The 26,823-nt window shown below is 40.2% G+C and overlaps 1 protein-coding gene and 1 long non-coding RNA gene across 4 annotated transcripts in view; one reads left to right on the top strand and one right to left on the bottom strand.

Annotated features, from left to right (window-relative positions):
• Positions 1 to 26,823, bottom strand: part of PLCB1 (phospholipase C beta 1) — a 412,867-nt gene that overhangs the window by 273,384 nt on the left and 112,660 nt on the right. The window lies entirely within an intron of this gene.
• LOC115344679 lies at positions 19,503 to 23,443 on the top strand. Its single transcript, XR_003924592.2, has 3 exons — positions 19,503 to 19,754; positions 21,608 to 21,690; positions 22,988 to 23,443. It is a non-coding gene; the product is annotated as an uncharacterized LOC115344679 (long non-coding RNA).

Below are 26,823 nucleotides of genomic sequence, written 5' to 3' on the forward strand. Positions count from 1 at the left end.
ACACAGAATAAAAAATAGGGCAAAGTAAATACAAATCTCAAGTGTCCAGTTTTTGCCGCAACCTGATCAAAGGCCCACGTAACTGAAATTATTTAGATCGTGGCAATTTAAAAGCAAGTGAAAGCTTGGTATTACTAATTGCTTGCACTGCAGCAAGTGTCTCTACTATTTGCAGGAAGCTTATGTAGCTGCTTTTAAATGTTAGGCCAGACTGTCAAACAAATAAACTTATTGCTGCATTTGCCATCTTTATGTTTGGTGGAACCACCTCAGTGGGATTTCTAGTGCATGCCAGCAGGGCTACTGCTCAGTCACGAGAGGAAGAACATGTCTCCTTTGCCATTGCCACCAAGCTTACTATAGTAAGACCCAGGCACCGCAACACAGTACTTTCTGTTCCTTGAATTCAATGTTAAAGGACGTTTCAAGGGGCACTCTGAAGAGACCACAGTACTTTAACAAGATTTCCTGCATCACAGTACTGAATAAACTGCGCACTTGCTGACAACCTACAGACCTTGGCCAAAACTGTCAGAAATGAATGGTGCCTGAGTTACTCCCACCTTTCACATTCTCATTCTGACATATCAAGCGTGCTTAACTATTGAAGGTAAAAGCACTGTCTAAAAATTTGCTTTTGAAGCGTCCTACGAAGAAAGAAAATCCAACCAACATTAAAAACAGAGGCCCAGAAAAGCATGAACAGTTCTCCCCATGCTCCACAGAGCTCGTTTTCGAGCGTACAACCTGAAAGGAGAAGAGTTAAACATAAACCCAAATGTTTTTCAAGGACTTTTTGTATTTTTCAATGCCCATTCAACTTCCAGACTCCTTTGCTGGTCAATGAGGCTGGTGAAGAGTGCACTTCTTCAAACCAAGCCATGTAGGTTCCTTCTGGTACAGTCTACAACGTACAGTATCACCTCATGTTGATGGCAGAAGTGAGGAGCAAACTAAAGACTACCCGGAAGGTATAAAACATCTAAAATACACTCATCCCTTCTCATCTCTAAACAAAGACTTCCACTTTTTGTCTCTTCTCTCCAGACTTGAACATTTTACTTAGGAAATGACAGGACGGTACAAATAATTTGTTTTCAGTTCTTGAATTGTCTTGCCCTGAGGCTAATTATATTAATAGACTTCCCTGGGTTTAATTAGTATTTTCTCTAACCCCAGTTGATCGTTAAAATTTCATTTAATCTGATCACTAAAGTACATATTTTAAGTCCAGTCCAGATGAAGGAATTGCAAGTGTACAATTACCACTGAGTGGATGAGCCACTAAATTTAACTAAGACCAGGGCATTTTTCACTCCTAAATTTAATTTCAGTATCTCAACTCCATTAGTGTGGATTGCAGAATCTTCCTCCTCATTTAACTGACAGCAACAATAAATTACAAGCTCCTGTTTTGTATATCAGAGACCCTAATTCTCAATTCCTGTCACTCGGCAGTCACAGGTGGCTCTTCCCTACACAAAACTCAAGTCTCTGCCTACCTTTGAGCCTCGCTGGTGGGTAACAGCAGACAGCTTGGTGCAGACATAGCTTCATGCTAGCAATAAGTTATCTTGTCAATAAAGCCACTTCACCAAAGGAAACAAACTTCTGCCAGTACAAGAGCTGTTTTGCTTCTATGGTTGCATTTGTAATAGGGCTTTTACTACCAAAGTTTTTCTAGCAAAACCTCCAGAAGTGCATCAGTCTTGAAGTAGCTGAACTTCTCATATGGTTTCTGACGAGCCGTGCTTTCAGGTGAGTTATTGGGCTGATAGCTATGGAGGCCCAAGGGGGAATTTCTACAAGCCCAGAGCTCTCAGCAAACAACTCCACAGCTCCTTTACTGTGCCCACAGGGATGTATTAACTCCTTTTTGGAGAACTGTTATATGAAGGCATGAGCACGTCCACTTTCCCCTTTATAAGAAGTGCAGCTGCTTGTGGAGACTCACAGTGGAGTCATAAATCCTGCAATTCCCAGCAGGTGGGAATAATGGTATGGCAAGAAGCAATACTGTAAAGTCCTGATAACATGGCAAACACAGATTAAACCAATTCTTTTGGAGGAAATGACAGCATAAGCACATATACACATTCAACCAACAACAGCAAAAGCAAAGCCTAAATTTTCTGTGTATGTTAAAACCAAAATCAAGGAACAAAACCAACTGCATCGTCACTGTTTTATAACATAATCCTATACTTTGCACAGACCTAGATAAAGCCCCAGAAATGTGCTTGCTACACAAAACTGAGAATATTTTTACAATACAACTGCACAAATCCCACAGAGTTGTAGACACACCTATATATAATATAAATTCACATGAGAGAGCTTTCCTCCTTCCATGAGCTCATATGTACAAGGCTATAAAGGAGTGCAGCATCAGAGATGCTTTGGGTAGACCCTTTTCATTGGACAAATTTGGCTATAATGACATAAACCAGCCACAGCTAATCCTGTCGTTGACTGCACCCAGAGAATTAGCCTGAACTCCATTGTCTTCTTCAGACGTGTAGCTCCATTAGACCAAATCCTCATTTCAACAGGAACTCTTCAAAGTTAACAGCACTGTGGCTACTCGCAGGAACTGGGCTTTGTATACTGCCTGTATATATACAATTATCTCGCAGGTGTAAATGCACAGAAGTGCACACAAAGACCTTTTACCTCCTGAAGACAAGTAATTAAATCCATCACATTTAATAAAAGCCACTTATAACAAGCCGTGGAGTGGAGGTCATAACTGGAGCTTCCTTCTTCCTGCAGCAGATTTCTCTACCAAAAGCCATGTTTGGTACTTTTGCTACAAACGTTGACGATATCCCTACTCCCTATACAGTACAGTAACTTGTAGCTTTAACACTAAAGTGCAAGCTTCCCAATTTACCTATGTGCTGATTTATGAGCAGCTGCTATAGGACAAACTTCAAACTCTTAGACCTCTACCCCAATATGGAACCAAATTAAAAAAAAAAAAAACACTTAGCAACTGCTCTGTACAAGGCATTTATTGGAAAAGTTCAAGTGTCCATGTTTGTTTCTTTGCGTAAGGTCAATTCCACTAAAAATACCAACCCCCCCCCCCGCCCCCACAAAACCCCCACCAAACAAAAAACCCCTTTCATTTAACTGGCAGTTCTGTCTGCATGACCATTTATAACGTACTGTCCTCGTATGTTTAAATCAACTATTTTTGTGGTTGTGCCTAAATACTACATCTAGTACTGTGTTACAAAGCTACTTCTTGAAAAACAGGCTTTTCCTTGATTTCTTAATGAACTCTGATCTTGCCTAATACGATTAGCCTATGAGGACTCAACTCCATGTGACATGCAATCACTGATATAAAATTAAGACAGTACAATTTTCCAGTGGAAGATTTTCTAATCTTGAAGTGAAAAAGCTTCTTATAGATTAATGAAGGTTCTTCATTGCTGATGCTGCTTACAGTATCTTCTATTCAACTTCTGTTGTTAGAATTGTTCAATAATTATTCTCATGCGGTAGTGGCCATCTATTTTTATGTTATTATCTGTTATCTCCACTTCAAAAGAAATCACAGTGCTGGATACAAAGCCTGACACTGGATAACTTATAGAACCATTACTTCCTCTCCTTATGTCTTGTTTCCTTACAATGCATGAAATACAGCTAACATCTCTGTGATAAAAGGAATTTACTCACAGAATCTCTGCTGCTTGTGAGTACTAAGAGACTGATTTTGCATGGTGCTGAGTGCTCCTGTCTAGGTGCAGAATGACTTCAACTCCCACTTCTTGATTTAGTTTAGATGGAAACTTTATTCTGATGCTAGGTTAAATCTTGAATAATCACTGCTAGGTACTAAATCTTGTGTAACTCAGATGTTTACAAGGCCTGGTTTACATACATTTGTGCTAGCAGTCTTTAGGTTAAACTGAGAACACATAAAATTGAAATAATTGTTTGTATTTCCAAGAGTTTACTTTAATTGTGCAATATTTTAATAATCTGCTTACAGCCTGTCTGTTTTTGTTCATCTGGAAGAAAGCAGCTTCCACGAGTAAGATAATTCGATTCAAAAAAATACATTCCCTGTAGATGTCTCCAATATGTAAAATATTTTGGTCACTGATGTTTTTCAAAAAGGCTGTGCTTTTCTTTCTACACTGAAGCCATAACACTATTCCTTAGAGGAAAAGGTTACTTGATGTATTGAACAGCTTTGGATTTTATTCTTTTAAATATTTTGTTGCAGATCTGAATTCCTCTGGCCATTTTTGTTTGGACAAATCTTTCCTACCAAGTATTAGTCATGTTCTGATTTTTGTTAAATATTTTTGACAAGCAGAATTCTCGTAGCTGGCATAGGCGCTCAGAAACAAAACGAAGCTGATTTGTAAGCATTCATGTTATCTAAAGTCTGTAGCTTAGCTGCTTATCTGAATTTCCACTATAAACTTTGGGTTCCCTGTAAATCTTAGGAAAGATCTTTTCATTAAACCACCAACCATTAAAATGAAAATTCAGTAAAGAAAAAAAAACAGTGTTTTGAAATTAAATTAAAAAAAAAAAAAAAAAAAAAAAAAAAAGGAAGAAGCTCTTACTCAACCTATTAGTACTTCAGGAACTAGATTTCCAGATACAATTAAAGGCAATTAAACTCCAAAGCTCCAGAACCACACTCCGATGACAACAGACTGTGGCAGAAGAAAAATCAAGGATGAAATCAGAGCTCTGCTGAAACTGCTGATGTTTTGCATGCCTTTTGCTTTTAAAACACACAAACAGTAACTGCACTAAGAGAAATTATGCAGCTTGTGATTCAACAGCATGTATGTGAGAAGGGAATCAAGCAGCTGCATTTTCCATATTCTGTAACAGCTAATCAAAAGCAGAGAGCTGGCATCATTTCCAGAAGAAACTACTGTTTCATCCTCCCTCTCTGTAAATCAAATCTTCACATGTAGTCCTTCAGAGCCCACCCACTTCTTGACAACCTAATCAGGTTTTCAGATTTGAGCACCAGGCAATTTCTACTCTTGTCAAGGAATATAACCTTATGACATGCCCTCTACGGTCTACTCCATTGCTGTTATTTCCTGCACAATTAGCATTTGGTTGTGCATCCCTTCATGAGTAGTGAGCCCCTGTTTAATTAACAGCATCCTCAGTCAGAGATTACCCAGTGATACAAAAGGGAAATGCCTCCATGGACATTTGAAAAGAGAGCAGCATTTGCAGAAAGATCTGTCCCCATTGAATACCTTGCCTGTAACTCTATACCTGGGGCGGGGTATATTTAGCCACTGTTCCATTCAGAGTTTTTGAAACATCTCTTTCTAACTTGCTCCCAGGTACAGTCTCAGCATCTTGTCTTAAATATTACAGGTCAACTCAAATAGCTTATTAAAAATACACTGTGATTTTCCATAAATAAGGAACGTCATCTTGACTGACAAGGAAAGGGTGGTGTTGACACAAATGCTCGAGTCAAGCTGCTTGAAGAAGGAACTTGCCCTATACCTGTACGAGACCTCTGCAAAGGAAAGGAGGTTCAAGGCAGAGGATCAAATAAGCTGAAGGTGGAGAGGAAAATGAACACAACAGTGCCGCACGCAGAACCTTTAAAGGCTGATGTTTTCAAGAGTTTTCTGTTCTGATAACTGATCTCCAGTCTGTTTCTCTCACTCAACTTCCATTCCAAAAAATATACTTGAGCTTTGCCTCTTTTTAGCCTTCTTTTTTTAAGCAGAAAAAACAGCATCTCAGTGTGAATACCACTTCCCAATAAGGAACTAAGTAACAAGCAAAGCACAATTAGGAAAGACATGCTATCAGGACATTTTACATTCTTGATAAAGTGACATATAAACCTTATGCAAAGTTCATTTCATCAGTGCCATAGCGTGAACCACTGCATCATTTACTTATCTTCAGCTGCTGCAAATCCTCAGAGCTGGAGGATGGAACTAGAACAGCATTATCTCCAGTGTTTCTGTGTCAGGCGTTGCCTTAGGAAGCTGCCTTTCTGCAGGTACTCTTTCCAAGATGTCTTTATTTGACGTTAAACAATTAAGAATGGAAAGTCAAGGAGTCATGCAAACAAACAGCAGTAATTCAGTGGCAGCAGATGTGTATCTTTCTTCAATTATCAGACACGTACATAGCAAGAAAGATTATTCAGTCACAGCTATGCCTTTTGCATAGCTTTAGAAACCTTCGGCTTTCCTGTTTCGTATTTGTTGGGCTTTGACAGTTAACAACAATCTCTCTTTCTCCAAGAAAAAATATCTGGTGATTCAGAGGTGCACAATTAGACTGAAATATTCCAGGTTAGGGAATTAAAATAAAATAGCATGTGTTTCAAATGTGACAAGGTTGTCAGGATTTTCCTCCCAGATTTATGGAAACAGATGAAACGTTACATAAATTCCTCACTGATAATTGAGGTTAAAGTCTACTGCAGGTCATCAATTTAGAACATTTTATTATTCTGACCTAAAAGATTTACTTATCTGCTTACAAGCAGTCTCTTCCATAACTTACAGTTGTTGGAGAAAAGAATAAATTACAGCTTATTTTTTAAAAATAAGATTCATAAAATTGAAGAAATGTAAATTTGGAAAGGACTTGAAAGGTCATCAACGAAGTGTAATGGAGAAGAAATACTTCAGTAAAATAAATATGTATGCTGTTGTAAATACTGTTTCTACTTCTCAATGCTTCACTCCAATTTTAGATACCCACACTATCCCTACTTCACTGTAAAAAAAGCAAACAAATATTGAGGGCACTGTCTGATTTAGTTACTGGAAAATTGTATTAGGCACAGATCCCAAAATAATAACTATTCTGCTCCTTGGCTTCTAAACAAAACATACACACTTGCTAATGCTCTCTACACCATGCCTGCTAGCCTGCAGTTTATTATAAGGCACAGCAAAAAGACTACGTTGATAGTACTGCAGATAACATATCTTGATCTTTCACTTTGTTTAAGTCACCTCTTTCATCACTGAAATAGTGTCAGTAAATAGTCATACAGCTACAGGAGTAAAATGGTTCACCCTTTAAATATATTAAGAAAAACACAAAAATATTGGAATTAGATTGTAATACTTTGTAGGGAAAGATCACACTAGCAGGAGGTCGCATGATTTGTTTATATACATCTTCCTACCTAGCTGGTGCTTTAACTGCATAACGTGCTAAAAAAGGTTAATGGACAGTTAGTGGTCATGCCTGCTGCGTAATTCAGACAACAGGATGACATGAGGTTTTTCATTAATAGAAACATGGGGGCCAGCTTTCTAGGATTAGACAAATTGGATTTTATCTCTCAAACATGAAGTGCACTGTCAAACATAATTTCTTCTTCCAAGAAACATGTCATAGATAAAGGAATAGACTTGTAAATAGATTATAAACTGTACTTAAACTGGTTATAGGTTAATGCATGATCCTAACCAAAGACAGGTAGTGGCACGGGCTGCATATCATTGAACAGAGCTCCTGTTTTAGAGCGATTTCACGTGCTATTTTCAAAAAGCAAGACCAACTACAAACAAACTTTCTAAAAGAAATAATGTACTAAAAATGCAACCAGACTAAGTATAAATACTTCAGCGGGTTGGGTGTAGGTAAATAGACTGACATTGACAGAAATCCATAATTGAAGGTGCTTCACGCGGCACTTCAAACCACTTCAAAGTAGAAACTGTTTTGATTCTAGCTATGAGTAAGTAAATATAGTTGTAGAAAGAACAGAGAAACAAATACATCAACGCAACAAAATTGTACCGGCATTATTAATTGCTGCTTAGTGGACTTCTTCCCGGCTTAGCTGTTTCCCAATAAAAACTAAATAACTGCTAAGATTGCACAAGGTGCGCTTTGCCTCCACATCTTCACCAGGCTTTGCCAGATGTTATTTGGAGAAGCCATCTCTCCCACTTCCCATCCCCTGCTCCCTACCCAGCCCGGCGGGCTCCCTAGTGCTCCGTGCCAACATGCATGCTCCCGTGGCTGCACAGCAAAAGCAGCCGGGGAACTGATCCAACTGCAGTGACCCTAAGGGGGAAAAGGCACATCTGGTTTTCAGCTCTGAGAATTCCCTAGCGAAGGGTATCCCTTGGTGTGCAAATGCTTCTGATACCACAAGCAAGTCCTGGCACAAGGCGGAGAGCATGTGGCCAGAATGAGTGGGCTATGGTAGTGCTTTCAGTGCTGTGGGGCTGGTGCCAGCTTACCATGTCCTGAATGTGAGTTTAGACCTCTGCCCTTCTTCATGAGTCTCCATAGCTAGCTGGTACTTGCAGGGACTGTAAAGCATTTCAAGAAAGGAAAAGTAATGTTTACCTAAAGGTTCATCCTGACAGTACAACCAGTCTTTCTGTTTTAAAGGAAATACGGGCTCCACCTTCCCCAATACAGCACGTGGAGCTCACTCTTGGGCCTCCCTGACACACAATGTTTGCATCAGGCCCTGCTACCACTGTTGTCATGTTTCACCTCCCCTGGCTGCGTTGGTCTTTGGTTGCCTCTCCAAGATAATTGCAGTCTGATGCAATTCATTTCTACCAGACAAAGCCTGTGGTCACCACCCATCTCTTCCCCTGTTCAGGAGAAAAAGTCACTTATAACAGAAGACAGGCACTTCAAAAAAATAAACAAAAACATTTCCCACATTTCTAAAGGAGTATATTTTAGGCAGTACAGTTCATGCTTTGTAACAGGACTCCTACCAAATTTATATATAAAAAAAAAAAAAAAAACCCACAGAAAAAGATTTTTTTAATTTGAAAAAAACTCTGTTTTAATATAAAACTCTCTCTAGTCTAGCAAAAAGATGATTTCCACTGGTATCAACTATTTCAAAGGAGCAAATAAACAGAAATATTTGCAACAGATTTAAATTAATGAGTGTAAATAGCTATCACTTCTAAAATACAGAATTTTTCCTCCAAGTCTCCCTTGTGGTGATGTTTGCTAAAAAAGCTCACCAGAATGTTTTTGTTCACTTCATTCACTCCAGTCTCATGCTTAAGAAACAGAATTTATTCGTTTCTTAAAATGCAACTTTTAAATAAGCTCCTAATGTATATATACAAAGAAATCAGAACAGACACATCAAATTATGCTGAAAACCAAACAAAAACAGTTGAATTAACAAGACTGGCTCGGCTGTGCGTGCCCAGCCTAAGCTCTGCCCTCCCATCCAAGGGTTTGCAAAAGAATTTAAACCCAGAGTCAGCTGCTGCCCACATCACTCATCTCTGCATTTCAAGAAAGCTTTTCAAACACAATAAGCCATCACATTTCTTTCACAGCCATAGTTTCAAATATTAGCTCTTTTGTTCTTACTTTGTATATTATTTTCTCTTAGACACATACAACATGACAAGTCAGCCCATTTTTTTGCAACATGATGACCCTTCTTTTTGTTATACCCGCAAACCAGCAGCAAGAGCAACTTGGGAGAGAGCAATCCTGGATGTGCAGAGCCCACTCAAGTTGGCTTTTCAAGCCAAGAATTTATTATTTTAAGCAAAATTAAAAGCAAGCCAATCAACTCCCTCTGGGTGACGGGAATTTTGAAAAACCCTGCCACACATCTCAAAAATAAATAACACTGAAATACAGCTTCCCCCCCCCCCCCCCCCTTTCCTTTGGTGATTGCCTGTTCATTTCCTGGAGATATTTCTAAGTCCTCTACTTCCTAAAACCAAACAAAATCAATCCCCCCACCAACTGCAATCATACACTGATGTGAGAGCAAAGAACCAAAGGCAGCAAAGGAAGCCTTATGCTTGTTGCCTATGCTCACAGTCCCAGCAAGAAAAGCATTTCCTTCTTTATTTCATTTGGGGGTGGGCTCACTCTGCCATCAAGGAAACTGGAAAACATGTGACATACTGATAAGCATCCTATAAATAGATTTTGGCTTTACCCAAGAGCTCTGATTTGTGGCAATTGATATAAATAAGCTCTAGCTTTAAAGCCTGTGACAAACAATACTCTAAGCCTACTTGGTTGTAGAAACAACTGCCTCCGTGGCACAAGTGAACATGAAATCCACTCCTCTGCTCCCGCTGTCCAAAACTGGGCACATGGATTTCAATGAAAGCTTTGGCCATGTGCCCTTTGCTTTTTTTGTGCATGCTGCTAAAACCACAGAACCTATATTAACACATATACCATGGTCCTTGACCCTTGGTGTTGCAATTCTCAAGCATAATCGCATACAGGCACAGAAAAACATGCATTTCTTAGCTTTCCTATTTCCAGCCCCCTTATTTTTAGCAGGTAGAGCAAGCATACAAAAGTGACCTGGCCAGATGCAGCTACGTATTATGCAATTCAATTCTGTTCTCCCAGGAGCAATCAACAATGTGCACCCAAGGGGAGAAAGAAAAATATCCATCTGCATCTACAGCAGAGTCCACTATTTTTATGCAAATAATAGCATTCTCTCCTCATCTTTTTCCCTGGTTCATAAGCAGGTTAGAATTATAAGTCTCTCTCATATTCAACTACAACTGAAATAACTTTATATCAAACAGTTTTATATCACGTTTGACATTAGCTCCAAAAGTGAAGGAAAATGCAATTTTTTCTTATACTCTAAATAATCCCGTAAATAGTTTTGAATTTATCATCAGGATATAAACTGCATGACTAACAGGTGCAGTTACTACTCATGGGAAAACTTCTGACAACACTTTTACATTCTCATCACTCATCTTAATTCTGGGCTACTTAATATAGAAATCTCTTTAAACAACGCTTTGTCTCCCAGTTCTCCAGTTCCGGGATCACACCTTTCCTGGATGTGCAAAACAAATACTTGGTTATTACAGGTTTTCTTCCAGCAAGACTTCTGAAGCATATGTTAAGTGCTTTGATGAATCAGGCTCTGTAAGCAGACAGGATAGCAATACATTTCCTTTAAATGGGATGTGCGTGTTTCAGCCATCTAAACCCAGCTCAGACAATTCTGTGTCTATGCTTGTCGGTTCTCACTACGAAGCGAGTTCACAGTGGATGCTGTATGTAAGAGGAATCTTAAATAAGGGTGAACAAACTGATACAGGAGTGCTAGAGAGATGCTCATGTTAGTGCTCTGTGACTCTTGTGGAGTTGCACAAACTCTTCAGTTTGCTTTCTCAGTGCTGGAACAAAGGTAATTATTCAGTTTATCTGTTCAGTTATTCCAAATATTCAGTTTACAAATACAAAATTTCCTAAAGCCAGAGTTGAGGCATCCACAGTGCCAGCAGCAGGCACCTGATCTGGGGGCAGGGGAGAGGGAAGCTCACAACCCCATCTCCTACAAGCATAAGATCTCTTTTCGGTCCACACACAGAGACAGAGGCCTCTGGAGAACAACTCGTGGCTCCTCCATCAGGGTGGCACAGCCCACAACATGAGCACCACCACCTCCACCACACCTTCTCTTCTCCAGGCAGCACTACCAGCTGTAGGAGTCCCTTTTATAAATGCCTATTTTCCATATTGCCAAGAACAGCATCGTTGTAAAGAGCGTAAAACTGTCTGAGGGTAATTGGGTTTTGCAAGATGGCAGGAAGCTAAGAGAGATTGTATAACATTTGTTTACAGCTTGGTAAGTTTTACCTTGGCATTTGTAATTTGCCCAAAGAAGTTTTCAATTAAAGTAGAAAACACGGCAACCCCCTTTCAAATACATGGGCATTTAAATGCTCTTAATCAAGCTAGTATCCGATACCTAAAAAAAAAACCCCAGTAAAGCGTTTCTTTTAATTACATAATTTCCAAGTGTCATATGCAAAAAATTAAATTTGCAATATCAAGTGATTATGCTTACAGAGCACAAATCACTTTAAATATAAACCAAAAGGAAAAGCCAAGCATCATCAAAATATGACCAGAGCTGAGCACAGCTTTCAAATTCTCCTTTTTTATTATGTAAGTAACAGTTAAATAAGCCCACTTCTCCTCCCACCATTTGTAAGTCTCCTGACTCTAGCAGGATGAAAAAAAAAAAGTGTAAAAAAATTTAGTTCCCTCAACTGAAATACTGCCACGATATGCTAGATCATATTCAGTGTAGCCTACAACAATTTACAGCAGCAATAGTTCCTCTGAAACTTGCAGAACTGTCACCACTTCGACTACAGTGGGAAACAGGATGCAACGATTAACGTGTCAATTACGATGACTCGCAACCAAAGAGAAATCTCACCCCTTTAATAAAATGAATGGTCACCATCTGCAAGGGCTTGATGTTCTCACAGGGCTCAGGAGGAGTGAAAAACTTATTTTAACTTAAACTACTCTAGTGCATACTAGCATAACTCTAATACTGCCACTTCTAAAGTAAAGATGTTTGGTTCATACTGCTGAAAAGCAAAATCCATGCGTAGACCATGAGAACAAAAGCTGACCTGTAGCCACTGACCAAAGCAGGAGTGAATTTCTACACCATCAACAGCCTCAGCTCCCAAAGCACCCCAGTGCCTAGGGTCACCGCAGCAGAGTACTCTGAAGGACAATACGAAAGCAACTCCAAAATCAATTCCCCTCTTCTTTCAGCTAAATCAAACCTCTGCAGCAGTTCTGAAAATGTTGTTCCTGCACTGACTTGTAAAACACACACCCTGAGACATAAACCACCTCCTCTCCTCCCCTTCCTCCTGCCACTCACCCTTCAATAACTTGCACATTTACCCTGGTAGCAGCAGTCCATGCCTGTGAAGAAAGACTTCACCACTGTTAAAAAACAAATAGATATAAATATTTCTGGAGAAAATGGTGATATTCTCTCCTACAAAACCAGAGCATTGTCTGAGGTGCACGTAAACACAAAGAAAGAAAGGAGGAAAGATTGCCAGGCTGCAGCTCAGGGCTTACTTCTGGGCATAGGAGCAGCAGCCTGGGCAGACCCCCGGAGCCTGTTTTGGGAGGAAGGGCAGAAAGGCACCTTTGTCCTTATCATGGGAAAACACAGCAAATCGGACTAACTAGGTTAGCTGAAATTAGCTTTCTTTCTCAAATTGCCAGATGACCATTTTGCGGTTTAGAAGTTTTTTTACCAAAAATATACTGCAGAGAACAAGTCCGTGTTGGTTTTGTTCTTTAACATGATAAAGGGAGCCTGGGTCTCAGCAAAAGCCAAAGCAAAACTCCCACTGCCCTTGGGAGGGCTGGGGTCTGCTGTCACAGCTCTATCAGCAATCCCAAATCACACTAGTTTCTTCTCTTTGTCTCAACAGGCAGGTAACCATTGAAGCTGTCTGCTTTAGTTTACCTGAATTTGGTCTTGTTGTTCTCTTTAAACATTTTAACGACATGCAAATTGCTACCGTTATTTCTGAGATGAATGTGATTGCCTTTTCCCTTTATATTGTGACCCTGCCTAGCAGGACTGTTCTGCTTCTGCCACTTCATTAGCAAACATCATTTTGAAGTCATTTATGCTAAACATTCACAACTACAGCATACAGTTTCTCATATAGATTTTTTTTTTCTGTATTTCATTAATGTTGGAGGAAGGACGTTAACTCAGAGCAGCAATAACAAAAAAATATTTGTTTAAATTCAGTTATGGCATTATCAATATTGGATGTGTTTCAAAACAGAAAAATGGCGCTTGGGATGCACTGCAAGTCACACCCACAGTCAGTGCAACTCCCCTGAATACCAGAACCTTTCATCACGAAATTTCTTTCATGAAAATCACTGAACTGGTAATGCTTTTTTTCTGTATTTGGACACAGCAGAAAGGTCTCGTTTCCTCTGACCTATTTTTTAAAAAATCCAATTATTTACCAGTTGCGATAAACTGTAACATTTGACTTTGTCCTAGGACCAGGACTGGATATAACTTTCCTGCAAGAAAAGAAAAAATTTAGACCTAAAGGTCCTACATATGACCAAACCTTGCCAGATTATGACTTACTGGAGAGGACCTAAACCCAGCAGCTCACCTTGCTGTCTGCACATCACATCTGCTTTTCAGCACAGGTACTGACTATTGCAGATATGGCAGAATTCAAACAACCCAGATTATGATGTTAGTATTTGCCAGTTATACTGATACTTGTCTTAGGATTCCTCCTGGAAAGAACAAGGAAAAAACATGTTCTTTTAACAGGTGTTATGGTGATTAACCATTGTTAGAGGTCTAGTATCTGGAAACCAGTCTCCCTTGATGGGAATGAACCCAGAGGCAGAGGCAGTGCAAAACAGGGTGGAAAAACATCAGCTACCATCTAGGCCTGTTCCTAAATTGCACATTTGCAAGTTCATTCTAATTCCAAAAAACAACAAAGAAGCTGGACACTGAAAAATACCACAGCCAAGAACTCCCAGCCAAGGGTATTTCTTCTCCAAAGTAAGGTAATTGGGTTTCTATCCAAATTCCCCAAGTTAAACAACGTAACTCAGAAGCTCACAAACCTAAACCACAAGGAATCCACCTTTAAAAGAGCAAACCTGCATTTTAATAGATTGCTGTAATTTACAATTACACACCTGGGTTTTTTTCTGCTTAGTTTGGTGATTCAGTCAAGATCATTCTACTACCTAGAAACGGAGCTGCGCTGAACCTTAGTGTAAGATCAGCGTTGAATCTGCCCTTTCTGCACACTCTCTTTCCAGGACACGCCACAATCCCAGAGCACAGGTACATCGTCAGTATTTCAGTAAGATCCTTGAAATTTTAGGCTGGTTAATAATTCAATCTACACTTCAGGGGTATGAACTCAAGTTCATACTCAAGAGCAACTAAGTTCTGGAAACGTGTAATTCACCTACTTTCTAACACATCCCATATGATAAGTTCTCTACAACAGGAATGACACATAGGTCCATGGACGGGATTTCTCAGCAGATCGATCTTCTAAAGAGGAACGAGGACATGATTTTTATCATCGAAAGACAAAATATGAAGGACATAGGACACATACAGTGCTAATAACCATACAAAAGGCCACCCACATGCAAAAAGCAGTCCCTAATTCTGTCTATATGCACCACTAATGCAGATCAGCCATATCAAGGATGGGCTATGGGAATTTTACCCATTCAACTGCATAGTGATAGAAATGCTTCTCCTTGGAAAGGATGTATCCACAATGCACTTGACAGCCAGAAAAACCTTGCTAGATCAGGTATAGCTGTGTATCAATCTTAACACACAGCAGTTTTTACCCAGAATACACTGCACTTTATTCCAGTGAATCACGATGGGTTGAAAAATGCATTGAGCAAACCTTTGGCCCCCAGAAAATGTTCTTTTAGCACTGACATGCAGATAACCATTTTGCTCCCACATGCACATGCTTGTGTATCAGCAAGTGTCGCCATGTCATCCATTTTGCAGGTACATCCCTGCAGATGGCTCATTAACAGCCCAGGAGTGGAACAGAGTGTCTGAACTCCCCAGTGGCAACAGCTGATAATTTTGTTTATTTAACTAGGATTAGGCTGGGAGGTGATGGAGCTGAGAAAGGCAGAGACAGGGAACTCACACTCAATATAGCTATAAGGTTTTTTGTTACCACCACACAAATACTACCCAGGATTTATTTAAAAATGAAGTATTCATATGCCTTACTTGGTAGCATAATCCTATTTATAATGAAATTTGGTTTGTTTTCAGAAATATCCTACTGTATCAAAAAAACCCCTATCAGATATTCAGATGCACTTGCCTCTACCTTCTTCTATATCCACAGCAGACTACAGCAAAAGCAAACAGTTTCATTCCTAATTGACCCTTTGGAAAATGGTAACATGGATTTAACACGAATATACTGATCCTATTACATTGGAAATAACCATAGTTTCCTGCTGCTTTATAGTTCACATGGACCCTTGGCTATTTCCATTTGCTCCCATTAGCTACCTTATCTGTGGCTGACTCTTTTAAGTCCCACTTACACATTTCTAATAAAATGTTTCCCTGCTATACTGGTACAGGTCTCTTTGTAGGACACCTGTCAGTACAAGGCACAGCAGTACATCTGCCGTGGGTATCATGTCACTGGTGCGGCTGGGGTGTCCGACTGGCACAGACATGCTTTGGGACACAAACAAACAGACCGAAAAGCGACCGTGATGAAACAAGGATTATTTATGGCAGGGGCTGTAATTATTTTCCAATCAAAGTTTTAGCTCAGAGAGCCAAGTTTCTTCCCATTGCTTTTTCTTAGACATCTGTACTGGAGAGCATACAAGTAGGGATTAAAAAATGTTAGGCAAATGTGCAGTTTTACAGCCAAATGTGCTTAGCTGCGAGACCGGAAAAGTGCTAATGTAATAGGGAAGATAACAAACTTTGAAGCTGGAAGCTGTTCTAATGGAGTTGAAGCAAGCTTAAATAACTTCAGTATTAAAGAAAACTTTTTTTTTTTACGAATCCTCTACATCTCAAAAACAAATCTCTTGAGTTACAAGTGCTGACCAAAGACAGTTTATACTTACTTAAACTCAATCACAAATTGCTCGGTTCCTGCCATTTGCCTGAGGGTTTCCAGGCAGGGTTTGACATCTACCACAACACACAGGCCGCTCCATCCAGCACGGATAATGACTTACCAATGCCGATCACCCTCCGCTCCTCCTCGGCCATTCTGCACCCTGCCGCCAGTAAAACACTTTTCCCTGCAGAGCTGAGTAGGGGGGCACTTTCACTTGGCTGCGAAGAAACTGGCATCTCTGTCAGCCATGGTTATTCGAGTTCTACACCTAATCCTTTTGCTTCCCAGTGATCTCTTTTGTAAGCCTAAATGGTTTTGCTCAGTTCCATGGGGAGATACTGAATAAGCCATTTATATGCCAATGATAACAAATATCTCAAATCTTTGCAACTAATTAAAACGTAGCAGTTACCTCCAACCAGTTACTTTAAAGATAAGGGACGCCATGGAAAGTCACCGAGCTGGATTCCAATAAAACTGGGAAATGTAAACCATTTATTCTAAACAATTGCAGAAAAATGTTTCTGCTTTGGGATTTTCACTTGAGCCTGTTGATTCCACATTTGAGCCTTGAGGGTATTGCACTGCCATCAGATCTCTCTCTGGATGCACAGCTCCACAGTACCACTAAAATATATACTTTAATATTTATGAAATATTTCTAGATGGCGATTACCGCTCAGAAGGAAAGACTAGTATGATTCAGTTATTTAGTACCTTTACATTTTCCAATGAAAAATTCTGAAATTCTTTCCAAACTGAGCATTCATGACAGAGGCTGAATGCAGCATTTCTTATCTTCATGGAAAGCAACATTTTACTTATTAGTTCTTGTATTAGTATTGCACTTAGAAGCCCTACTCATGAAACAGGACTTTGCTCTTTCAGATACCATCCCAACACTGGGAAAAAGGGCTGTACTTTCCCAAATTTTTATATCTTAGTGCAAACCAAAAGGTATCATGTGGATATGAACACACAGGGGGTACAAGATAACAAACAGATAATATAGGACATTGACAGGCAATATTAACATCTTAGCATCACAAAAACCACCTCTGGAATAACTTTATATTGTCCGAAGAATTTTTAAATTTTGTGCCAGCCACTGTAAAAATACCATTTATCAGATTCAAGTGAGCTTTACCCTGATTGACAGTGGGTGTGGGTTTGTGATAGCTGCGGCTGGACATGCTGTCCCAGCTGCATTCTCATCTCATTAGCGTTATTAGTTGTGAAGGCAGGAATAAGACATCCATGTCCCACATTACTGATCAGCAACACAAATGTTGTCAAAACACTGCCAACACTGGATACGGCCTCGTCACCGAGGTAAGCCGGTGACAGCATACCACCATCGCACCCAAGTGATGCAACCGTGAGGCTCGCCAGAAGTGATACCTACCAGCTGAGATATGCCACTTTGCAACCCACCTCTCCTCCTGTGAGTGCTATCCCGTGGCAGGGAAAGGCAAGAAGAGGGATTTAAACCTTCAAGCTGAAACAGCATGGAGGTGATTACGGTCAACTACACTATCACAGGAAATATTACCATAGCACTGAACTTCACGTCTGCATGAAGCACATGCTCAATTAAGTGATGAGTCCATGCCCTCCAGTGTGCTACTTTAATCCCCTACCACCGCAGTCTGAAAGGTCATGGGAGTGGCGTGTGTATGGATTTAAAATAGTTTGGGAGTATTATGAGAGCACACAAAGCTGTCTCTGTCAAACTCTCTTCAAAATCACACAAAAAGTCATACTAAACAGGAAAAAGAAAAGGAGAAAAAAAAAATAGATGTATGCAGGTTTATTCAAAAGCATTTTCAGCAGTAGCATTTAAAGCACAGCTTTACTGATGATACCCTCTGGTGTTCTCAGCAACTCAAATATCACATTTAATTGAGCAGTGTCTACCTTTTGAAATTTAAATGTCAAGTTTTAAAATCAAATTTATAAAATGCCTTTGTGCTTCTTAAAATACAGAATTTCTTGTTACATACTTTGTACTGCGTACTTTTGCATGAAAGTACACAAACAGAAAGAAGATGTATGTTTTAAAAATATAACAAAGAAAAACATAAAACCAAGCAGCACAGAAAGCTAACTGAAACTGTCAGCGAGCAGAAAAAAATAATTAAATCTTTTTGGCAACAATTCATAGCGAAAGCCTTGGACAAAACCCTGTGCTTTCTACCATACCCTGAATGTTAGTAAATAGTGAATCTGATGAACTACCCAGACAGAGCTAAGTTATACAGCATATGACAAGCTTCTGAAAAGGTCCCAGTTCCCTAAGGACTAGAGGGTTGTAAATAAAATCACCTTCACCAATTTGGGCCATTCTGGTGGTGCACAGGGATGCTGATTGTCTCGGCTGTGGCCTCAGCCTTAGGCATGAGCAGCCAAGTGAACCGCACCCTGCAGCAAGCGAGGAATCTCTGCAGGCTTCAGAGCGCAGGTGCAAAAAATGCTTGTGCTCATCCACTCCGCTAAGCAAGCCACTGTGTTTGAGACATGACTTGTGACCCGATGAAGCAGAAAGAAAATGGCTACTTAATGCTCCAGGCTTGGTTTGCATTTTCAGAAAGCTTTGCTTTGCTTTGCTTCCAGAAAAGCATGAATGTTTCTGATGGTGACATTTCTGCAGGTGATAGAGAAGTGAAGACCTGTTCTCCACACTCCCTGCATAGCAGCATCGACAGCTTTATCTTTGGAGATGAGACTCTCCCCCAAAGAAGTTAACTTTCAACAGATTTAAAAGAAAACAAAAAAACCCCACAAACTCAAAAGCATCCTAGCCATACAGAAACTTGCCTTCATTCCTGAATAAGCAGCAGGACTTCACTGCAGGCAGTGGGGATACCTCTTCTGAAAAAAGACTGCACAGGTGGGGAAAATTTGGAAGAGCGAAAGATGCCAGGGGCCATTAGGAGCCTGTTCAGCCTGCTGAAGAGAGGCCATGCCAAGTTGCAGGGAAGCGGGCAGAGAAGGGCAGAGCAAGGCTCATGCCCCTCCCCCAGGGAGGCTCCAAGGGAAAACTCCCTCGCTCTCACAGTGACCACAGCTCCCACGCTCTCTGCAGCATTTCAACTACTTGTATTTCGCCATCTTTACAACTGCAGCCACGTGAACACTGGTCAAATATCATCCAAAGAAATTAATCTTAGCCTTCCTTAATAAATTAAACTCAACCTAGGGAAAATGTTTATGTAATTTAATCATCATTATGAAAAAAAGCAGTCATGTAGAAGAACAAACAAATTGAGCGGGATGTTCGAGGATGTCACTGTTATCCCTAAGGTGAGTGGGAAGAAGGTGAGCTGCATGCATATTCCGTTTTTATTTCTTTTTGGCAGAAATAGAACATTGCTTAGGCATAATTTACATTAGAGTTTCTAATTTAGCACCAAGGTTGTTGAAGGGAAAGCAACGAGCATTTATCAACAGATAAAAATAACAGCAACAGCAGCAGTTGAGACAGGCAGAGCAACAGAAGTCGGTGCTGCAAAGGGCAGGCTTGTTGCTCTCCTGTGCACTCCATGTAAGCAACTGACTTTTCCAGGGAGTTTACTGAGTGGACCAAAAAGGGAAAAAAAAGAAAATCTATCTGCCATTTCCCACAAGCAGTCTAATCAGGGTGGTTATTAAAACACAACATAATTGTCCCAGCACAGACTTTATCATAAAGAAATTAATAACTGCTCAGCTTTCAAATATTTCAGAAGTGACAGAGGCCTCTTTTGTTCTCCTGATAAAAGAAAAACAAACAGCCTGACCATAAAAATCATGGGCTGCCAGCAAAAATGTTAAGTTCACATACCATAAGGAAAGCAAGTGATTGAATTAGGTTTATTTTGACAGGCTCTTGTCATTGGACTCGTAAATTAGAAGTTAGAGCCTTATTCTGAGGCAAATCAACCAAGCGTTATCTGCAATTTATTTACTTGCGTATGTGTGCTTTGGGTGGGTTCACAAAAAGTTCTTCACCTGCATTTGTAAATTGAGGCAGTGAGTTAAAAAACAAAGAAAGAAATAGGAGATTATTAACAACATAACAGACAGCAGTCTTCCTTTCTGCTTCTCTGCATAACTTATACCCAAACGTCAGTAAAATCCTACTGATTCTAAGTCAGCGCAATGGAGTACAGAAGCAGACACAGAAGACAGCAGTCTTGATGGCTCTAACAATTCAAATAGACTTGCACCTCCTCATTTCCCTGAAAAGCATCGGATTTTCAGTTAAATAATTATTTATACTTTCCTTGTTAGTTTTCCTTTTAGTTTTTGAGCCCATCTAGTTCATAAAATGTTGACTTTTCTCAACAGATGTGTTAGAAGCCAGCAAACCCTCTGCAGTGAGATAGAAGTGTGTAGTTTTTGAATTACAGCTGAGGTACTCCTGAAATCATCTCAGTCTACCTGAGCATTTCAAGAAAATCCACTAAATACAGAGAGGCTGGTGATGATACAAATAGTAGTTGAGGTCTTGGCAAATTTCTGACATTAAGAAAGCTTAATTATTTTCCTCTGTAGAGTTTCCTTGTTACAGAGAGAAAATCTGAGGCAGTGGAGCTGCAAGTGTTTTTAAAATTGGGGACTACACTCTATAAACATTTTGGCATTAGAGTGATTCCATCATTCATCATTTCATCTCCTACAGGTTCCACAGCATATGTCATTTAAAGAAATTTATTTCCTGCTGAATGATTTATGGTATCTTTGAGAGAAAACAGACTGATTAAATGCATCAAAAGTTTTCAATATGAACATTTGCCATGGGGTTATTTCCTTATTCCTGCCAACTCATCCTGATATTTCTTCTTGCTACTAAAAACACTTACACAGTTGTATTAAGATTTTAGTTTCCATAGAAACGGTTATTGGCTAAAGTAAATACAAGATGGTTAAAAGTGTGACTTCCCTAGTCTTACAAGCATTGCTTGCAGCTGCCAAATTTTCACCACCTAACCTTTCACCAGTATTTACTGCTGCGTGACATTTTTAGCTATGTCTCCCTTTTAAGAACACGGACACTCTTTTGAGTGGCACTTCCATGCTTCACAGAAGGTATGTGAATATTCAGAGCTATTTCTATGCCTCATTGTACAAAAGCGTATGTTTCTCTTCACTGCTCATGTTACTTTATTTTGCAGGCCTCCTCACTAAACTTTCCAATGGAAAAGATGTCTCTTCATTTGTCTGCACATCAAAACAAGGCTTGAGAGAGTGCTAACAGGTAATTTGCAAATAAAAGAAATAAAAATTGTTCATCGCTACTAATGATTTTCACATTCCTTCAGTATTTCAAAATATGAACAACGTGAGCCCTGAGCATCCTGACGCTGCACCCTTGCTGACACTAGTGGCAGCTCTGAGTCCCTGAAAGCTGTGAGAAAAGGCATACCATGCTTCAAAAGGGCTGCACTGAATTTATGGGCAGTCACGTCTTCCGAAGGAAGAAATGAACTGCATATTAATCTCCTATTCTCAAAATTTCTCTTGCTCTCTTCCTAAATAATTCTAATGCTTACTAAAAAGGCAAAGTCCTGATAATCATCTCATAATTCCCTCACTTCGGTATAAATTTCATTGTATTTTGAATTCAGGCACTTTTTCCTAATATACACAATTAATAAGTCTTTTCTTGTTCTCTTCAGAACATTACTTTCGTTTTTCTTCTCATTTAGAGATCTACTGCAGTGCTCTGTGCTACCTGAGATTTGCCCGTATTCCAAAGAATAAGACTTTGCACATATATTGCATTGAGATGGAAAACTCTGTTACCCTTCCTGAAAATAGCAGCTGAAGACAGGACTGATCCCTGACAATGTGGAAAAAGGCAGCAATGCTGAAGCTTCTCAGTAATACAGGGGTCATTTGAGTATACTACTTACTGATTTGGGGTCAGAGGACTATCTGCTCATCCCCCAAGCATCAAGTGTTTTGGTACCTACTAAAGATCTCCCTTCTACATCATTAGAAATCTAAGTTCCTATGAAAGACACACAGGCTTGTTTTCAGATGCCTAAACACTCTGACTGATCTAACCTTTAATCTTTGTGCCCCACTTCCTTTACTGTAAAACCATTCTGACTCTCTGCCCAAGACCCAGAGGGTCTACCTAAACCCCTAAATCTACAAATTCCCTTTGGGTGCCATTAGGCACCCAAAATAGGACAAGAGACTTGTGCAAGTCTCCTGAATTTGTCTCATCTTCCCAGCCTTGAGCACCATTTGGAAGAGTTGGTGGACACTGCCATGGATGAAAACAAGTTTTGTGTTTCCTAGAAAGATAAACACAAAGCCACTCTTACACCCAGAGGAGCTGAGGTGAGGCTCTAGGCTTCTACACTATCCACATGGTAACAGCACTTCTCGGGGGCAGCCACAAATTCATTACAGCACCCTGAAGTGTGAGAGAGCAAGTAATAATTACCATCATCGGTCTAGTGCTGGGCTACTCTACATAGTTTCATCTAGGTCTTCTGAGTAACTATTCCTTAGGTCTACTCAGGAAGGTCTTTCTTTTGCAGATGCAGACGCCTTTCTGAGCTACTCCCGTATGCTGCTGTCATGGCCAGGAATAGCGTTGGTGCTCTGCTCTTAAGTCTCCAGGGAACGGGAAGAACAAGAGAGAGGTTTCAAGAGACTCTAGCAATCATCACAAAGCAGAAGCTGGAGAAGTAGAAGTGGTTTTGCACTCAAAGAGCCAAGCAGAGCTGACCACCCGCATAGCTGCAACCTTGTGCTAACATACTAACTTTGAGGAGATCTCAGCTCATTCCTCGTGCTACCTTTAAGTGTTCTCAAAGTGCAGAATGAAAAAGGTTTTGGGTTTTGTTTTTTTTTTTCCTTATGATAATGACTAGAAGATGCAACAACAAACATACATATTTTGTGATTGTTCTTGCATGTCTGGACTTACGGAAAAATATTGTGAAAAGTGAACGTCAACCAACAAGGCTGAAAGAGAAACTAACTGAGAAATACTTCGTGTTTCTGTCTTTTTTTCAGAAATTAAGAATACTGATGGTTGTGCAGAAGGTACACTGAATGCAGAATGAGAACAGACTCTGTTTCTAGCCACCAAAAAGACCAAGAGCTTAGCATATTAATTAAGCTACCAAAGAAACATCCCCACTGGTGGATATGGCAGCATATGGGGAAGAAGTGTGTATACCAGGCAGTAATGGGGAAGAAAGAGTTTTTTGGTAACTATGTGTCATGGTTTAACCCTAGCCAGCAGCTAAGCACCTCGCAGCGGCTCACTCACTCCCCCCCCACACCCAGTGGGATGGGGGAGAAAATCGGGAAAAGAAGCAAAACCCATGGGTTGAGATAAGAACGGTTTAATAGAACAGAAAAGAAGAAACTAATAATGATAATGATAACACTAATAAAATGACAACAGCAATAATGAAAGGATTGGAATGTACAAATGATGCGCAGTGCAATTGCTCACCACCCGCTGACCGACAACCAGCTAGTCCCCGAGCGGCGATTCCCCGCCCCCACTCCCCAGTTCCTATACTAGATGGGACGTCACATGGTGTGGAATACCCCGTTGGCCAGTTTGGGTCAGCTGCCCTGGCTGTGTCCTGTGCCAACTTCTTGTGCCCCTCCAGCTTTCTCGCTGGCTGGGCATAAGAAGCTGAAAAATCCTTGACTTTAGTCTAAACATTACTGAGCAACAACTGAAAACATCAGTGTTATCAACATTCTTCACATACTGAACTCACAACATAGCACCGTACCAGCTACTAGGAAGACAGTTAACTCTCCCAGCTGAAACTAGGACACTATGACTGCTTATAGTCCTCTAAAACCATTACTTACTGATGCTCTTCTTTAGCAGCACACCTTACAGGTTCCAGTAGCTTACTATGGGTGTCATTAGTGACACTGAAATTTAGTTTACTATAAAAATAAAAATTAATTTTTTTATTTAATAGAAAAGTCAAGGTTTATTAAAGATGACACTTATTTCTATCAAAAGGCAGCAGATCAGAAATACACTATATGAGGTTTAAAGATTCCCATTACTTTCTTAAGTTTTTAATGACAACCCACAGATGAAATCCACTGTTGTAATTCTGAAAATAGATTGTAAAATTTTCATAGACTGGCCAAAGTCCCCTAATGCAGTATAAAAATTGTCCAAGACTACTGGCAGAGGGAGGGGCGGCAGGGGAACGAAGAGAAAATCACCTAAATCTCTTGTTTTACAGTGAAAGCTGCATCAATGCACAACAGCATGCTGCCCTGTCTGCCTGGCAAGGCTACTACAGGAAGCAAGCTCCAAAGTCAATGATGATCCCACCAAATCATGGGAGATTAACTTCTGGTATAGCTAATAAACCTACGTTAAGTGGTACCACGGCAGTAAGAAGTATTTGTTGCTGAGGCAGCTAAAGTCCATTCCATATCTGCAGCTTATACCATAGGCTGTATTACACACAGGGCAAGGGGCTCTGCAGGTACCAGTGAACCACACCAGAGCCATTCTGCCGGATACAGCTCAGAGTCATCATCACAACATAATCACAACATGCATCACGCTTTTACCGCGCAACGAGCAGATTGTGAATGACTTCTCTGCACACTGCATGAGGGAAGCTTGCTTTCCAACACAGGAACTACCCCTAACCATAGTTCATTATTTTTGCTCACCTGAGAGCAAGTGTTGCTCCCACCTGGAAGTAGAGCTGTGGAAAAGAGCCTCTGAAAAGCTGGGAACTTTGACAAGTATCATGCATACGTGGTGCTGCTCTCTTAAGCCAATATACCATGGTTTTTACTAGAAACCTCCATGCAATCACAAGCTGCTACTGCTTGACTTAGAGCCAAGCCTTCCCGCTGCTGTATGAGTTTTAGATATTCTGTGGACGTGACACAAACAGGGCTTCTGCAACATTTGCTCACCTGCAGTCAACACTTCTTTGCTCAGCCCCACAACGTGGATCAAAGCAAAACCCACACGACTGGCCCCAAAATGAGCGTTTTGTTTCGCACCGTTTGCAAGATCCTATCAACAGCCAACCCAGGTGCTGTTTTCATTCTGCCCACACACAAATCAATGACAAAAGCAAACTCATTCACACAGGTGGTGCATTTCACCAACCTAAAAGTCAGGATTTTCTCATACCCTTCATTTAATGCCACTGCTGTCAAATGCGTAACATGTTGTAACGAAAACAGCCTTTATGTAACCTAATAAATAAAAGTCACCGAGGCAATAGCTATGCATAAATTTTAGCTAAAAACATTTTGTTAGAAGAACATGAATGTCCTCTGTAAAGCAGCTAGCATTTTAAAATAATGTTCTAGACATTGTTAATACTTTATTGCTATTCATCATAGAACCATTAATCATGGTGAACTCATTTGGTATTAATGTGGATGTCATAAAGTACTTCTGTTGCATTTCAATTATAACTCAGCCTTTAAAATGCTGCCAGCAGTACATGGAAAGCTTTGAAAACCAAATTTGAATAGTCTGTTCAGAGATAAATGCAATCACATTCTGACACAGAGAAGCAATCTTTTCCATTTCTAATGCCTACCCTCAAGGGGCTGAGGAGCCCGTGGGGCTGTGGCCTGACCCAGGGCGGGGTGCAAGGAAGAGGGAGCCCAGCGGGAGGCTCCACGGAAGCCACGGCCATCCAGACCCAGTTATTTTCCTCCCCCAAGATGAGGGTAGGAGAAGCATTCCTTTGGGCTGTTTCAATGCCACTGGTTCAACTGCAGCTAAGCAGCAGCAAGGCCAGCCATACTTTCAGGCCCCTAGGGAGATCTCCTTTTTTCCTATCATTCCTGTGATTCCCCGAGGCACTATCTTGCTTCCAGAGCTGAGTGTTTCAGCTTTTCTCTGATGTGTAGTGTCTGTCCAAACAAAAACACCGGAGAGACCATATATCTACAACCTACTGTCTTTAGAGACAGCAAAGGAGTACGCAATACATCAGAGCGGACCTAAGGGAGCTGATATGCTGACCTCTCTGATGACAGTTTAAAAAAAAAAAAAAAAAAAACTCTTTCTGGCCTCAAGAGGCACTGAAAGAGGAAAACAGGCAGCATAAAATGCAACATGGACCTAAACAACTATCAGCTCCTTGCCATCAGGGAAGTCAGGAACTTCTGTAAGTTTACCTTTACAAACCAGGATTTTTGTTCCCTCACTGCCAGCAGAGCTTCCACCAGCATTTTATATACAAAATCAAATGACAACGGCTCAAGAATTGTAACACTTCTCATCAGAAACCGTGTTAAATGGAGAAAAGACAAAATACTTCTTATTAGCTATGGGAACTTTTATTTTTTTTAAATTCTTGCATATAATTCCCATTCTATTTTATCTAGGTCATCAATG

Source organism: Aquila chrysaetos, chromosome 8 (genome assembly GCF_900496995.4).
Source record: "Aquila chrysaetos chrysaetos chromosome 8, bAquChr1.4, whole genome shotgun sequence".
NCBI lineage: Eukaryota > Metazoa > Chordata > Aves > Accipitriformes > Accipitridae > Aquila > Aquila chrysaetos.